Genomic DNA, 12,893 nt, shown 5'->3' with positions numbered 1-12,893 from the left:
ATTTCTCTAGAGCAAGTATCTGTTTGAATCCCACAGGATCTGGGAAGCGATGGCTTCCAAGGGAAGATACCAATGCATTCCTGGAAAAGCCATGAAGGTATCACCCGCACACCCACCACCCTCCTCACGCCAGATTAACCAGGACCGGTACCACTGCGGCCATGGCACAGCCTGCCTGCCAAACACCTGACATGGCACAGCCCTCTGACAGCACTGACGATGTTTAATGAACTCCTGCCCAGCCAGGAGACATTAGGGCTGACCCTGTCCATGTTGGGGGCCTCATCCTGCACGACCGCTTCACACAGCACCCACACCAGCACCGGCCTTGGGCACTGCTGTCTCATGAGCCATCAACAGCTCCTAACACGTTAACCACTTCTCGGCAATGTAATTACACAATTTAAGAGTTTCATCAGGGCATTGGAATGAGAAAGAAGGTTTTAGACAGACGTATAGATTTTTTTATAATAGGGCCTGACGAGGTTAACCGAAACATCAAACCTCAGCCAGCCCCACTGGTACACTGATTACACACATGTTCAACTCTGACTCTTGGCTTTTTGTGCTACAAAACAAAACAAACCCACTCTGCAACCCCCAGGGAGACCCCAAGCCTGGGGAGGGGACCAGGGGCTCTGGACCACCACTGCTGGGAACATCACCGGGAACTGGAAGGATGTATTTACCATGTTTGCCTGGGTTATATGAAGGGCACAGGAACATATAATGACTCCCAAGATTTGGGCTGATATTCCAACATAACACTGTGCCTCCTTATTCAGTAATAGTGAAAACAATCCACATAGAATATTACATCTCCTGATGTATGGTTCCTGATGGAAGGGACACTCCTACATAAAAAGCGGTTGGCTTGCTGCAGCGGAAGCCTCCCCTTCCCACAGCACATCTCTTGTTGAGGAGCCCCTGAAAAGGAGACGTTGAACTCGGGGAATGAAGAGACCATTGTACGGCAGAAGACAGACAGTCTCCTCTTCATTTGTTGCTGCAATGTCTTGAATCTCACATTTTCCTGTCTTGCTTTACACAAATTTAACCACTTGTGCAAAGAGGCTGGGAAGAGGAAAAGCAGCTCAGGAGCTGACTACTCGATTAGCAGGAGATGTGAAAACTACAGCTAGTAAAGCCCAAGCAATGATAATTCATCTTTAGAAGGGACTACAGACGTCAGTCTTGTTGGGAAGAGAGAGGACAGACAGGCCTGACCCACATTTAAGGAGCATAACTATTCCTACACGCTGCTGCACTGGCGCCTGGGTGTAAATGAGCATCCTCCCGGCCTGGCTCTGCAACTCCCCCTGCATTCCCCACTGGATGCCAGAGCCAGGCTTTCAATGCTTTCCGCTAAATTAATGACTTCTTTAGCAGAAGGGTGTCATCTCAATGGCTGTTTAAGCAAATACCAAGAAGAATTTATTCAATGGAGAAAGAAGGCTTCTGCAATGTGGGTAAGACATGCCAAAGCACGTGGCACTCTGCAGCACCTACGGGCAGCCCTCTGGGAAGCAGCTTGTTTTGCAGCAACATATGCTCTTCTGTGTTGTATTATATTAGTAAAATTAACAAAGTCAAATTCATTTAAGAGAACTATTCAAAATACAGGTGCTTTGAAGTGAGGCTTTGGCTGCAGAACAGCTTTTCTCATTAAAGCAGTATCACAGGAAGCCTCACTGCTCACAGAGTGGCTGCAGTCAGGCATCTGTTCTAGCAAAACTTCCCTCAAACTCTGGAATACTTTTGGGGAAAAAAAGCCCCAACACTTTTGGGGGAAAAAATGTTGGCAAATCCATTTTGGGTCCCCCAGAGCACTCGCGAGGGGCAAGGCAAGACTGCAAGGGGGCCAGCCTCCACACCCCAACCTCCTACCGGAAAAACTGATTTTGCTGCTGTCACTGACTGATACCGCCAGGCAACCCCTCACCTGACAGCTTTTAAATCTTTCATTTCAAATCCAGCTGGAAATACTTATCCAATCCTATATGCCAGATAAATGTATGACAAACATCCTTTACAATTTCTCCATCTGTATGTTGGCCAGAACCTCCATGACATATTTTTATGAGTAGATAGCATGCCACTTTTGGGGAGGGAAGCGTTCAAAACTTGAATCATTGCAAATTCTCCAGGTGGCTGAATTGAAGAGGAAAGCTCCTCTGATCAGGACACAGACAGAAGCAAGAGCGTTTGCATTTCACACTTGTCTCCAACATAGACCAACACAGAGCAGGACCAGATCACATCCCCTCTCCATGACTGTCAAACAGGGGTAGATATGTGTTCTTGTCTGATCACCATGACCCAAGGACAGGCCTCTCTCCACATAGATACTTATGTTTCAAACTTGTTCTCATTTATATTTTCAGTGCCAGTGACCAAGCCACCATAATATGATGCTTTGCTCATATGGAAGCAACATAGCTAGGCTGGTCCGCGTGTCCGGGGTGGCTTGAGCACCTCCAGACCTGGGCTGCCGCCCCAGCAAACCATCAGCAATGCGAAGGGAAAAGCTATCACAAAACCAGCTCTTGGTTCTGCTGGGGAGCATCCCCAGAAACCGTTTGCCAGCCCAGGCCTCTGCAGAGTATGGGCAAATTTCATCTAAACTTTTATTACAGCAGAATGGATCTTTCTTCACAAAATTGGCACTGATTATGCTAATTAAATTTGAAGAGTTCATTAGGTAAATGGTAATTGCAATAACATGCTTTAAAGAAATGACGAAACACAAAACCTGCTTTCAGGAAAATCACTTATCCCCTTTCCAGATAACCTTCAAACAGCTGTGTCAAGATTAATAAGAGAAAACAGCATTTCTGAAATACTAGCTTTCTAGACCAACTGCTAATTAATACATTGCGGCTTTCTTTCCCAATTTGTGTGTTTTACTTCCACACTCTCTTTGACTGATCAGCTACTCTCTTCACTGCTACAGGTTGCTCCTTGCTATGAATTGCTGGCACCAGGGTCTGGGGATGCAGCAGCCGCACTTACCCCACATTGACTAGTACCTGCTACCAGTCATCATCCACAACGGGCAAATGCCGACTCAGCAATACTGAGTCCCAACCTTCCTCCCAGCAGCACCACCGTCACACTGACACCAGCCAGCTTTGGTTTTATTTTTCTTTTTTTTTAAAAAAAAAAAGCAGTAAATCAGCAGTGAAAAAGGATGCCTGGTTCCAGATACCATTGTAGTAGAAATCACCTGCCAATGTACAAGCTCTCCCGTGTTTTTTCATAGGAGATGAGTGCATTTTTATCTTGTAAGCCCCACAGCTTACAGCTGTGGTGAAGATGTTTATTTGTACTGCAGTGGCACTACAGACTTCAGCTATGTACTGGGATCCAATTATGTCAAGTACTTGCTGATTTAACGATGCATTATGGAGCAGGGGGAGGGCGGGTGTCTGCAGAAAGCTGCTGTGCTCTTCGTGGAAGATCACATTCTTGGGGGATTTGTGCTGGGTTGAGTTGGGGAACGGAAAGGATTGCAATTCCTCCTGCAAGTCAGGCAGGTGCCTCTCTCCTGCCACCTCCGGGAAACAGCCTGGAAAGTCTCCTGGGTGCTGGCTCTCACTCAGCAAAAGGGGACGTAACCAGCAGCTAACAATGTTTCTTCTTTCCTTATAGTGATCTCACAGCAGTTGGGAACAGAGGGCTGGCAGCTGGAGAGGTCCGTGAATATTTAACAAGAATTCACTGCTGAGGGGGTGTTTCAGGAAAGAACCCTTAAAAATAACTGAGCAAAATCTCAAATTTGCAACTGTTTTTAAACTTGCTTTTGTTTCCTTTTTTATAAGAAAGCTGTACTCCATGCACCTCTTCTGGCACATTCTGCATTGCATGCCCTAGCAAACATCAACAGCTTCAGCTGTTAAAGAGCAGGTTGCAGAAAGGCATTTTCAATGTAAAATATTGACAGCGACTCTGAGGAAGCTGAACTAGGGACAACAGCCACTGGCGTCATCACAGTTTCTGCTGCTGCCCCTGAGGGTTAATGACAAGGTACCTCTGGGCTCAGCGGCTGAATCTGCAGCACAATTCGTTCTACAGCTGCCCAGAGAGGGTGATGCTGGGTTGTGCAGGATACAGCCTTCTGCCCTCCCCACTGCGGGGACCCCGATACATGCAGCCAAATGCTCGCCGTCAAACTTTTTGTGATGTTCACCTCCAGAAGATACCAGTGATCTGCAAAAAGCAGAGGTGTTCCTTGGTGGCATCCCCGTTATGCACAGGTCAGGTTTTGTCCAAGGAGTCTGTTTGCCCAGAAGATGAAGCTACCATTAGATCACGGTCAAATAAGGGCTGCAGCATTTACAGCTCCCATGCTCCTACCATTGCTGACTTTTTTCATCGAACCCCCTTTAGTTGTTGCCAGCAAAGGTATGAAAACTACATGAAATGAAATGATTTAGATTTAGCACAAGGGCAAAAGAAACACCAGGATGTGTGGTACATTTTGATGCATCTCAGCATGTACGGCGGGTAGGCGGAGGACTGCAGGCATTGATGGCATCGGTAGCCAGAAGCAGAAGACAGATATCCAAAGGTATAAAACCAATTATTAAAATCTAAAAACTTGAAACAAGACCTGATATTCTAAAAAAGAACAAAAACCTGAGACAGGACAAGTTATAATAAAAACAACTCAGGAGAAAAGATGTTTTTGAAACAAAGTCCTGCATATTAAGACCTTAAGAAAGCATTAAGAATATTCACCTTGCTTTCAGCAATCATTTGCAAGTTTCGAGCTGAGGTTTCTTACTGTGAGCTCATCTCTCCTTCAGTGCTTAATGAGATAATTCTAAGCTCTAAAAGCTGGCAGAAAATAAGTATTAATGACTTTTCTCCTCTTTGGTTCACAAATACTCACAAAGGCATAAAACTAGTTTTACAGCTGCTGCTATATATTGTTTCCCATTGCAAATGGCTGTGCACTCAGGGTTAATTAATTTACAAATGGTGATATCCCATAACTGGTGATCTGCTATAAAGTGCATGTATGGCTGTAAGCACCCTGTGCTTAGCAGCTCGGGTTATTGTCCGTGAAGATGACATCTTTGTAAGATCGGTCAAAATATAGTTGTGGGAAAAAAAACTATTAGATTATTTTAACCCCTCTTGCATAAGTTGCCATTTGCTGCCACCACACTTATGCAAAATTGTTTCATCTAATCAATATAATAGTTGTGTCAAGAATGAGCTGAATTTCCTGTAATGAAATTGCTGCTTTTCCAATCTATCTGAAAGTGTGGGGTGGAAACACTCATGATTGTGGTGAAGTGCTCACAAGGAGCCCGCTCCTCATCCTATCTCAGCAAATGCAAATTTCTTTGCGTAGCTAAGGGTTGAATACAAATAAAAGAATAAATAAGAGCAGTTTTCTGATCAAGTCAGTCTGGAGTTATCTGGCCCTGTGTAATTGCAATATGGAACAACTCACTAAATTCAAAACCCCTCTACGAGCTGCAGCGCAGCAATTCCCAGTCAGAGGTATCACCTGGACCTTGATAGTGGGGAGACAGCTTCCCAACAGAGCTGGTGAACAGAGTCCTGTCTGAAAAGGGGCTCAGAGGAATTGGGCAAGATAGAAATCATTGTGTGTTATATATACTACCATATGCATAAATTGTATGTATTGTCTCTTAAGAAAAAATATTGCCACGTTAGCACCATCGGCTTGCCACCAGCTTTGAGAAGAGTCGTGGCAAACATACAGAAGCAGACGACCCTGACTGAAGCTCCTCTCTCCGCACGCCCACGCTCGCCGTCCGTGTCAGCTAAACGCTGTCGTGCCTCGGCTGCTCCTGTCAGAAGCTGATACACTGCCGGAGGTGGGGGACCCAGGGGTGGCTGAGGCATTTTGCTTGGTCGGGACACCTCACCAGGGATGTCACAAGTCAGTGGGACTCAGCTCTTGACCGGGGCAAGGTGTGGATGCGACCTCCATGTCTGGCACAGGGCACAGATGGGGACATCTGCGTGCCTCTGTGTCACTGCTTTCCCTGCCATCAGCTACAGACTTTGCTGTGAATCTATCGCTATTCCTCAATACAACAACTGCTTCATAAAGTGTTGGAGCCTGCAGCCAGCCCCTGCCCCAGCCCCACAGGGAAGGGGATCTCAGCTGGGAACAGGGACCTGCCTCCACCTGCCCCGCTGCTCCCAGGGAGCCTGCACGGGAGAAGGAAACACAAGGAAAAGCTCCTCTGGGAGCAGCGCATATCAGCTCCTGTATTAAAAATCAGCCAGACTGATAACCAATGGATCTCTGCATCAGCTACAGAAATCTTTGGATTTAGCCTTAATTCATCCACTAACTGCAGCTAAAGTCCACAGCTATCTTGTACAGTGGAAAGGGTAGCAGACAAAAAAACCAGTCATGGTCAGTAAAGACAACACAAAGACAACTCGCTAGAGGTGTTTTTCCCCTTCACACACTCCTGCAAAGTTGACTTTTCTTATGAAGCCCCAGGAAGCACATGTCTGAGCCTGCTCCTGGGAGACTTTTGGCTATTCTTAGCTAAGCGGAAGGAACAGCACTGTCACAACACAGAGCGAGGAATAAAAGAGCTAAAAAAGGAACTGTGGCTGACTTCACTCGCATTTTGCCTAAAAAGTTCATCTTAATCTTAAAAAAAATTTGTTTTCCTTCTCTGACGATCATTGTCTGAATTTCAAAAGAATCAAATGAATAATCAAAAGAATCACATCAAATTAAACCTAATCAAATATCTGGAATTCAGGAAAGTGGTATTTCAGTGAAGACGGATGAAATCTGTAGTTACTGGATTTTGCAGATTTGACATCCTACTGCAAACAGAAGTTTGCAAATCTAGACACACTAAGATGTTTCTGTGTGTTTTCTCTGGAGAAGCAGCATCACAGCTCCATCCCACTGCCTTCAGCCAGGACACCCACCTCTACCCCGTCTCACCAGTGCTGGCCCAAATGAGACTGCAGCTTTTTGTTTATATGTCCCAGGCTGATGTTTGCTGTGAAAAAACACAGAGCAAAGACTTTCCTCAGTGTCCCCAAGAGCTGTGTCCTGCACGCTCAAGCAGACCCTGCACATCAGCCACAGCACCCTGTGCCTTGGCCTTGCACCGAAGCTGGAAATAAAACTCCTCAAAGCTTTGCTGGAGGCAGCACATCACCCGCCACAGCCAGATGCTCGCAGAGAGCTCAGAATAGTGGATGTGTAGGAAGCCACAAGTAAACACATCTTGTTCTCAGGACCAATAACTGTTACGTCCCACCGGCATCTCCAAGTAGAACTGCAGAAGGTGCATGGGGTGCCAGTTTTCTTTCATTTATTAGTGCTATAGCCTGGTCAACAGTTGCTGTAGCTCAAGCCATCCTTCAACAGGAAGCCATTAAATGTGTCTATTGATTTCCTCAAGATTTTTCAACAATATTTAAATCTTTCGCTAATTAGGGGATGGATGCCTTCAGCTGCCAACACCTCCATGCACTGGATTTTGGAAGCATAGTGCACTGTGCACATCTACTGTTCTACTTCCAGGCTTCGCTGCAGGTTTGAGCAGAGGAGAACAGGAGCAGTGCCAGGGAAGAGCCAGCGCTGATCTGGGCAGCTGCTCACCTCTGCCCTCCTCCAGAGGCAAAGCAAGCAGGGGGAGCAAGTCACCTCCTGCAGAAGGGCTTTGTGAGGCATGGGGACCACCATGCGTGACCCCCTCCTGCCACAGGCTGCTTGAGGCCCTTTGCTTTGTAAAAGAAAAAATTGAAATTAGAATAATGCAATTCAATAACTGGAGCGCTTGAGCCTCACAGACCTGAGCACCATTAGCACAGATGTGACAGAGGGCCCTGGTCTTATAATGGCAACAAGCACTGACCTCACCAACACAGAACCACAGGCATCCCCCAACCCTCCCTGGGACAGCCTTGGCCAACCCCCAACACAAGGCACAAGCCCCAGGTCCTGTTCCCAAATTTCCCCACATTTTCATTTTCCAGTCCCAAATGATGGTGCTGACACGTGCACTTGTCCTCCCAGCTACACCATTAGTGCATAAATTTGCCAAAATTGCAGCCCCCAAGCCCACATCAACCAAAGCCATCGGCCAGTTCTCAGAAAGGGGCACTTAATTCCACAGTGTGGAGCTTTCCGTAGTCCATCGATGTGGGACCGTTAGTCACAGATCAGGCCCAGGTAGTCCATTGCGTTGTTTGGAAGGGGTGGGTCAAGGAAATCTTTAAGGTTTACAAGGGGAATTTTGGGTCAGATTCTACTTGACTAAATGGATGAAGAGTAACAATTCTTTATTTTTCAAGAGACAGTGATATATTTGATATGTGCAAAGTCAAATACATCCTATACCTGTGAGCTGCATAGGTAATTTGTCTTTAATAAACACCATCGCAACCAAGTTCCCGCAATCCTGCCCAATGATCTCAGCTGTGGCACACGTGCACCTGTTTGGGAAAGGCAGCAACAACGATGACAATGGCAACACATGGATGGATGTGGTCCTACTGGCAACAGCTTGGCGGAGATGCAGCTGTGCAAGGGGCAGCACACGCAGCAGAGCTTGCAGCAGCACAGCTCGAGAGCGCTGTGCATGCAGGTCTCAAAAGCTCCCACGCCGCAGGGAGATGCCAGCAAGTTCAACCACTAAATTCTCCTGCCTGCCTGCATGCCCATGATGCCCAGCACTGGAGGATCATTTACAGGCGCATGTGGGAGGAATCCTCTTGGGCAATCTGCATTGCTGAGACTCCCACTGGTAGCCCAGGCCTGCCCAAGCACATCACAGCCAGCCCCAAAATGAGAAAATGCCTTTGCACCGAAACCTGCCCGCTCTGACAAAACTTCTCTTGTGTTTTAAAGCACAAGGCACCCTGTGGTGGGACAACTGTCCTCTCCTCGCCACTGCCCTGCCTTGCAGCCAACTGACTGCTCACCCTGCAAGTCAAAGCCCCAACACCATGAAGACCAGCAGCCGCTCTTCTATACAAATAACATCGTGTAAACTTTAAAACCACTGAAATTCTGGAACTGGACTTACATAACATCTCTAACCAGGGCTGCTGCAATTAGAAAAACTGACAGAAATGCAACAGCAGGTGAGAGCTGGTGAACCCACATGCAGAGCTTTCAGAGGGCTGTGCACGAGCACCAGCAACAACCCCCTGGACAGGACGCTGCTGCTGTTCCAGAAATTGTCCAGATTTACTAGGGAGCCACAAGTGCAAGAAACCAAACCAAAAGAAATCTCTGAAACATAACCCTTCAAAGCAGATTTCCAGAAAGAACCTGAAGTGCCCAGGCATAATGAACCCAGAGCCAGCGACTCTGCTAATGCATGGCCTTTCACACCGCCTCTTTTCTGTAGACTCATGGGCTGCCCGAACCCACAGAGCTGCCAGGTTCTACAGTTCTGCGAGCCTGACAGCCACTCCCACCCCAAACCCCACCGGCTGGTGCCTTTATTCAGCTCTTCCCAGCTTTGCTTGGATGTTTGTACAACACTGCCACTCTATGCATCACCCCAAAAGCCTCACCTGGGTTATCTCCCTGGTGCAGCCGCACCAGCCCATGCACTGGCCTCTTCCAGATCCCGTGGGGTTTGCACCAAGGAAATGTTTTGACTTACTGACTTTTCTCTGCCTCCTTCCACAAAGACCTCGCCATTCATACCTCAGCTGTGAGCAAAACACAGTCTTCATTAAAGCGCTTGAAAATGTCAGCTGTCTCATCCCCTTAAAACCACAAAATCCTCTTGGTTTTGTTTTGGTTTTATTTTTGTATCTTGTTACCTCCACAGGCTCTTGCCACTTCCTGGGGAGAAGATCACCCAAACCTTCTCCGCAGCAGCCCATTGCTCATCCACCACCAGCAGTCTGCTCCTGAGCAGAGGATCACAAAAAAATCAGTCCAACTATTAATAAACTCACAAAACTATCACCATGAGCAGCAGCTAAAAATACTTGCTGCTTAAACAGAATTGGATAGACTGAGATTAATTAATGCTCACATATCCATTCTTAACTAATTTTCAGCCTGATTTTGAAACAGAGGAAATAAAAAAGGGTTATTTAATGTGCAAAGTCCCGAACGCAGCAGAGCTGATATGCCCTGCGGTTTGCTCTGCAGGACACATGCAGTGCTGCATGGCTGCGGAGCCCATGGATGGGGCCAGGACAGCTTTAGCCCCTTGCTGAGATGAGTTTCCTCAGTTTATTTGAGCAACGGAGCAATGCGCAAGGCCTGCAATCCTTCATCCTCTGACAGCGCTCAATTCCTGTTAAGATAACAGCAAGGGGTTTTATCCTTTACCCGATGAGGTCAAACTGAGCTACTGCACTCTTCACTGCCGATTTAGGTCGTTCTCTTCCCAGATTTCCCATCTCTGGTTTCTACAGCAAAATTAACCCCTTGGACAACTCCTAAGCATGATGTGCACATTGAAAGAAGAGACACAATGAGACCCTGGAAAGAAAATCACGTCCGTGGCAGCACCAGGGTGATTGCCCAGGACATCCCTGCCAGGAGCTGGGGCAGTGCTGCTTGGCCTGCCTGTACTTTCCACTCACTGCAGAGGATGACTTTTATGTGTGCCAGAATGTGTGATCAAGTTGTTGTCTGGAGGCTCTTTGCCCTCTGATTTCTGACTCAGGAGCTCCTCGTTGGAGCTTGCATTCCCCCAGCAGGGTGTGGATAATCTGCTCTGAGGGCAGCGGCTGCACACAAACCCCAATGCCAGGAGCACGCTGCAGTGTGCTCTGTCCCTGAACCTCACTGACAATCTTAGTCATAGAAATTATTTGTTAGTCTAATGTGAGTAATTAACAGAAAAGTAATTAATGGAAAATTAATTCTTATAGATAACAGAAAAAAAAAAAGGAAAAATAATGAAGTATCAGTCTATACTTCAAATAGTTATTTAAAACCTACACTAGCAAAAAATGTTGCTGTGTCAGCTCAGATGACTGTGCTCTTTTCATAGAGTAGGTAAGCTGTAATCTTAACGTGTACCAGGTGGTAAAACCAGGGGCTGAATTCAGTTTGTGATAAAAAACTGAACACTTGACCCTAGTAAAGGCTGGGTTTGGGCCGTACATTGTTCTCAACTAATGCTGCTGCGTCCATCTCGACCCAATGGCACGAGGCAGTGAGTGCCCCAGCAGCCAGCAAGCACCCAGCTCCCAAACCCTGAGACTTCAGAGAAGCACTTCCCAGGTTTGACTGGCAAAGACTTTTGGCTGGATATATCAGATTTCCAGCCCGCTCTGCAAATTTGGTGTAAGAGCTTTTGATTTCCTGTAGGGTTTTTGAGCCCTCAGTGGAGTCCATAAGAGCACTAAGGCCCCTTTCACACAAGAGATGGATAGGAAAAGAGGTTTAGTAATTCCTACCTAGCAAATTTTTCAGCAAAACAATACAAAAACTTTCTCATCAAAACAGAAAAGGGCAATGAAGGACAGAGAGATTCAATGCCAGAGACTTCCTAGACTTACCTGCCCGGCGAGATGTGTTAGTGACGTGCTTTACTAAGAAACCTCACGTTCCCCAACCTACTTACCCCTTCTTTTAATGGAGGCACAAACTGGTTTCAGTAAAATGGGTTATAGGAATCTGCAGCCAAAAGTTGAAAATTAACCCAAAACAAAAATTGGGGATAATAAAAAAGCCTCCTTTAACATTTCCTACCTCTTCACATTTCATGTATCCCTTCTCACATTGGTGACAGCTCAATTGATAACAGCCACATCTAAATGAGGAAAAATAGGCCACACTTGAAAATGTGTTAGTTAATAGCAATTTAAACATGATTTTGCTCCTAGTGCAAATGCAATTTAATACGTTCAAAAATATGTTAACTGGTCATGACTGACTCTGGGGAAGAGCTAACATTTTCAAACGTAACCTATTTTCCCAGTCTAGACATGCCAGATGCGTCCTGCCTTTAGTTAGTTGTTGAGTTATTTTATGCTATTCAGACAATGTAATGATGTACTACAGCATTTGCGACAAGCAACAATATATGGTATCAGTGAAATTTTTGGACTCTTCACATGATTTATAGGTATTAGCAAGGACCTGTTAGGCGACTTACTCTCATCCCACCTGCTGCTACAGAGCTGCTTTCTGCAGCCCTGAAGATGTGTTTTTCAGGAAAAAGGCTGCTTTCCCCATCCTGGGGCTGTGGGGTGGCCCCACAGCATCCCCCAATACCAAAGGAATAAAACCAAAAGTATTATTCTGGGTATGCAAGACTCTTGAACTTCTTCATGCAGAAACATGTGAGAGAGAGAAAAGAGGAAGATGTGCATACAATTATCAAACACAGAGGTGGTTTTGAATATTCCAAGTGGTTTTCCATAAAGGCACCAAATAGAGACCAGAATTACCATGAAACTGCACTAAGTCTGATAAAGTCCCAACAAAAAGATGTTTAATTATCAAGATGGGTAAGAAAAATTTATACCAGGTTCTTTGCCTTTTGATTTTTTGGGGACTTTTGTTTTTCACAGCCTGTGCAGCACAACCATCCATCCCATGCAGGCTCTTCCCACCTGAGTCCCAGCCCTGCATCGCGCAGGCGTTGCCCTGAGAGGGCATTTGTGCTATGCTCAGTAGAGAAATTTCTCCCTCTCTCAAATATAAGAGATCCCAAAATAGACTTGACCAAAAAAATAACTCTGTACAAGCTTGGAAAGCAGTGGTGATCCTCACATGGCTCCTAACCCCGCACCACCCGTGGGCATTGGGCACCTTGGGGAACTGCCGGCACCCACAAGTGCTTCCTTCAGCCCTGCATCCCCCCCAGTTCCTGTTTTCAGGAATTTTCTGTCCATGTTCCCACAAGCACGTGTGTCAGAGGGATCCAGAAAGACCAAATACA

Source organism: Buteo buteo, chromosome 10 (genome assembly GCF_964188355.1).
Source record: "Buteo buteo chromosome 10, bButBut1.hap1.1, whole genome shotgun sequence".
Lineage (NCBI taxonomy): Eukaryota > Metazoa > Chordata > Aves > Accipitriformes > Accipitridae > Buteo > Buteo buteo.
Note: the sequence above shows the minus strand (reverse complement) of the source record.